Source organism: Pinus tabuliformis, chromosome 9 (genome assembly GCF_031772625.1).
Source record: "Pinus tabuliformis cultivar Carrire ecotype Pingquan chromosome 9, CPIR1, whole genome shotgun sequence".
NCBI classification, from domain to species: domain Eukaryota; kingdom Viridiplantae; phylum Streptophyta; class Pinopsida; order Pinales; family Pinaceae; genus Pinus; species Pinus tabuliformis.
In genome coordinates, this window is record NC_142307.1 from 2,012,304,869 (window position 1) to 2,012,310,277 (window position 5,409).

Sequence of the window (5,409 nt, forward strand, 5' to 3'; positions counted from 1 at the left end):
TCCTCTTGTCTGATAACCAACCTTCGTAGCTCCTCTCTGCATGTACTTTATGTCGTATATTTTTAGCGATACAATGATCTTTACTTGCTTAAAAAAATGATAACAAGTTTTTATAATAACAATTTAAATTACATTTAATTATAATTAATCAAGTTTAAATTCAAAATTATTAATAATTTTTAAATTTAATAGTATGAAAAGTTTATACAGATAAATAAACAGTTAAATAGATATAGATATATAAAATTTCCATAACATTAAATTTGATAATTTTTTAATAATTTTAACCATTGAATTTGATTAAGAAAGAAGAATAATTTAGATAAAGAATAAAATTTGATAATTTTTTAATAATTTTAACCATTGAATTTGATTAAGAAAGAAGAATAATTTAGATAAAGAATATGTGTTGTAGGGTAGTTAGCCTCTGTCATTTAAGTTAGAAATTACGCTCTCACTCAAAATTAACTCAAAATTATTTGATGGGTCTGTCAAATTTGAGCTTCAACTATAATTGATAGAAATTTTGCAGAGTTGGGAAATGGATATTGTAAAAACTCTAGAAATCTAAAATGAGTTTGTGTTAATCATGGTGTGGAAAAGTTTGTGACTTTGTTTTCCCTCTTTATTTTTTCAAAATTGAATATTATAATTTGCATTGGTCAATGCTTAACTAATACTAGTGACTAATAAATTGTCGATTGCTATAGTTTTTCCTTTGCAAGGACTAATAATTTGATATATGAAGTGGAGATATTAATTGCTTACTCATGCACAAGGACTTTCATTAAAGTGCCAAGGAACCCATAAATAATGGTAGGCAGTAACTCAAGTAGTGCTTTTAGAATTTTAATTTAATTATCAATAATTATTAGGTGGATGGTAGGGATTTAACTTACATAGAATATTCTAGAATATTTATGCTATACAGAAATCAATGGTTGAGATTTATTTGCAAAGTAGTAATGTCCTTCTTACCCTTTTAATTAAATTGATTAATTAAAAAAATATCATATGAAGTGAGCTATGATTTTTTGGGTGTGTGGTATTGACAATCCATGCTAGTGACCCTTAGTATTGTAACAAATCCCATTTACAAATTAAGAATCTCCATGGTAAGGGAAAATCTCAATGATTAAGAATCTCATTCCATGCTTTTTTAAATGCATATATGTTTAACTAATATATTAATTATTCTTATAATTAATAATAATTTAAAATAAAGCTATAATTTAGCTGTCCACATTGGAGGTAGTTAAATTGGGAATTCCCTTGAAAATGAAGTGCTATGTTCCATGCGATTCCAAGTGGGTTAGCCAACAAAAACAATGTTATAATTTAGTTTTTATGATTTTTTTAATTTTAGCAATGTAAGATGTATCGTGAAGTTTGTATCCGTGTTGTGTCCCTGGTGGTTGGTACGGAGCAATATTGCCCTCCCCACCCGGGCTCAAATCGCGCCTACATGCCGGATGCTGTATGCATCGTATGTTGACTATTCTGGGTTGCTGTCAGTGTGACGCAACGATTGTAAAAATATCGGTTGTACAGAAATGTAAATTATGTAATATATAATGCTACTTCTGCGGCGCCCGCCCCCCCTTTAAAAAAAAGATGTATCGTGAAGTAAGAGTTTAGATGCTTATTATGGATTGTTGATTTATATGGCTACCATAGTTCCTATCCATTTTTTGATGCAGTGAATAACTTAAATTATGGTGGGTAGTAATTGATGGTAAATATGTCCTTTACCTAAGTATGCAAAATGTCATTTACGTAAGTATGAATTGTTTTCAAGGATTTTGATTTTGGGTGGTTTTCCAACCAAATCATTGGACAAATATTTACAAATCATGGAATAAATTTTGCAAGTGTATCTACAAATTATGGTAGAAAAACTATGAATCAATTATCCACATGACATCTTGTAATATTCTTTTTAATTAATTTCTATAATTTTGAGTAAATCTTCTCTACAAAATTCTTCAAAAAATTTACACAAATAATTTTTCTGCAAATTTAAATAACACCATAGCACTTTTGCAAAAACTTAGCAAGAAAAATCCAAAGAATATAACTCAGCCTTATTTTATTAACTAGAACATGATATTACATGCCAAATTTGGATCATAACCTGTTAAAACAACATTAATATATTTGAATGACTGAAAATAGCTCCTACAACTTTATGCCCCTGTGAGAGATTTGATTGAACTTTCCTCGTGATCTCCATGTTAAGCCCAATGAGTGGATCAGATTTGATCCCTCCTCTTTTAGTTTTTAGGTGATATCTCTCAATACCAAAACCCTCCTCACTAAATCAGCTAGGGTGGACCACTCAGCACTGAAACTAACCCTCTACATGATGTGGGTTCTCACCTAGACAAACTCTAAGAGATCAAATCAACAACCACAAAACAATAATCCCAAATTCATGCCTCAAGAGTGAGCTCTCATATCCTTTAATAATCATGGACTATCAGAATACCATGGGTCATTCGAATACCATGCGTTTTTTCTTCTTTTATTAAAGTGACTTATAATATTCTTTTTCCTTAGTCACTTTTAATTAATTAATTTCCATCTATTGCAACATTACTTTTTAATCGATAACCTATGGGAATGACTAGGCTGCTGAGTTAGTCTCTTTTTCTTAATGCTTAGAAAAAGGGACATTACAGTCCTCCCTTTCCAAAATTGCTTGACTCCAAACAATTCTAACCTTGATACCAAGATCTCAAATGAATATGAAGAATCCATGTTGCATCATTAAGATGGAATCCATAATCTATATGTTAGGAATAATTCCTGGATCCGAATTGAATCTAAAGAAGGCTCTGCTAAACTCCTGCTACATCAATGGGATACTATCAATCCTTATGCCTCCTATCTTCCAGTTATGCTTCCTTTCTTGTTCAAGTCTTGCCATACGAGGGGATAATCCACCTAGATTCCACATCAAAATAGGGAATATATCATTCCTTAAGCCCAAACACTCCAATTTCATTGTCCCCTTGGTTAGAAGTAATCTCTCATAACCTCCCCTTTGATAGGATACCAACTCATAATATCCCTCTTGTCTAATAGTTGGGAAATTTTTCCATAGTAGATGTCAACTGCCACCATAACACTTTTGGATTCCATGACTTCCTAGAGATGTCTACCCCGCTAGTGATCAACAATCCTTGAAACAAACCACCATGTTGATGTTGCACTACTCTGATTATAATTAAGATTCCACTACACCATAGTTCGGACTTCTGAGTTGGCATCCCACCATCTGCTCCAATAACTTGCAAGATTGGATTCCTTATTCCTTGTAACATCCATCCATAATCTTCCCTCTATGTGAGCTAAGTAATAATGTGCAAGGTTTCTTGTTACTTAAACTTCTACTCTCCTACAATTGTGAGCTCAATGTGTTGCAAGCCTTGTTTATGTACTGCTAAAGTAGGCTACTGTACATCTCACTCCTTTCTCTTGCTAAAAGAAAATAAAGATCATGTTTCTTCCATTTCCCTATCAGGTATTATAACTGCTCCTTAGTATTAAGAAGCTTGACAACTTTCCTTGCACTCTTGATCCTCCATTCATCAAGCTCATTATCCTTCTTTAATATTGTGCCCTTTATCCTCTTGAATTTTTACTTTATTTCTAATTTTGCTTCATGGATGGTTGGTTCGTAATGTGCATGCTTATTCATTTCACCCAATAATGTCGTGTGAGCCTTTTATGAGTACCCTGGAAGAGGTGATTCATGATATTTCTGCTATAAACTACCTTTCTCCCCAAGCTCCTACTATTAGGGCCTAAATCTACCTCAGGCTAAGAAAGGTAGGATCCAGGGCCAACATCAAACCATGCTCAACCTGGTAGCTAGCCATACTAGGTCGGGAGAGGGCTCTCTCTGGGTCAATCTCAGCAAAATATGATCACTAAGGGCTTGAGATGACTGATATAACTACTGATCTTAGGCTAGGTATGTTTGCAAAAGAGTTTGATTGAATAAAATAATGCGTTTGTTGGCTCAAATGGAAAGGCAGATTTTGGGTGCAGGGAATGAGGCTCAGTCTTGCAGAGATCTCAATGGGGCAAGGTAGGCAACTGATTTTGGCACTTCAAATCGAATGAGGTGGAGGGATTAGATAGGTGAGGAGTTGAATAGGGCAAGAGCAGCCATGGATCCTCTCCAAACAGCTGAAAACATCAAGAAACTAAAGCAAACATCAAGTAAAGCACTGCAATTTCAATGGATTCTACTTACACTCTTGTTTGATTTAGTTAGGAAGAAACAAGATAGATAATGTCATACATAACACATAAACAAATACAGAAGAAAGCACTATACCAAAACAAAATGCCACAGGGATCCCAAAGAGTGCTGCAAACCCTAGTCTCAATTCCTTAGCCAAAATGCTGATATGAGTGTACAATGAAGCTCCTTGCTTTCTCAAGAGTCCAACCATGCTAATGACTGAAAAAGCACATAATATAGACAAATCATAGCTCATCCTAGCCTCTAGGGGTCGAGCTCACATGTTTAGGAGCTGTTCCAACTAATTCTAAACTGAGAACTAGAAATCAGGCAATGGAACAACATGCCTCTAAAAACAAGGGAACTGATTCATTCAGTTTCAAACAACTTTTTAACAGATGAATCTACCTCCATAAGTGAAAATTTGACATATTTACATCATGATACATCAATGTACATTAAATTACATCACAAATTTGACACTAAGAAGGTGAAAAAGTCAAACTAGCAAAAGCTAGGTGAAAAACAGAGTATACTTGGTCAAACTGAGCAAAATTTCCTCTATGCGCCGTGCCTGATTCTCTATGCGTAGTGCCTGTTTGGAGCCACTTTTGAAGGCCTTCCCGGTGTCCAAATTCACTCCAAGTGTACTTGTTGGAAAGGTCTACCTGTCTACTTTCCAACCCAAGTGGAATTTTTCAATTTGGCCTCCATTTTCCCCTCCAAAATTCAATTCTCCCAACACTGCTTCTTGTGTGTCAAAATAGGGGCAGTGAGGTCATTTTTTGAGTGCTTTTGACCTTTTTGAGGGCTTAAAACCTGTCCAAATTTTTTGGCCATTGGTAAGAAAGAATATTTTTCCATGCCAAATCCAAAAATGCTAAGTTTTTTTCATTTGGAGGCTCCCATCAAAAGCGAGCGCCAGGTGGCGTGACGCATAGAGCAGAAAATCCTGTTTTTTGTGCCGAAAATTCCAAAAATGCAAAAGTGCCCCAATTTTTTTGGAATTTGGGCTGAGTCTTCTCCATCAAACATTGTGTTGGGCCAAGGAAGCCTCAACCAGTATCTAAAGTCCTTCATGCTCCTTTCGCCTCTTTGATGCCTTATCCAATTTTGCCTTTAAGCTCCTGATTCTTGCCTTGCAAACTTTGTTT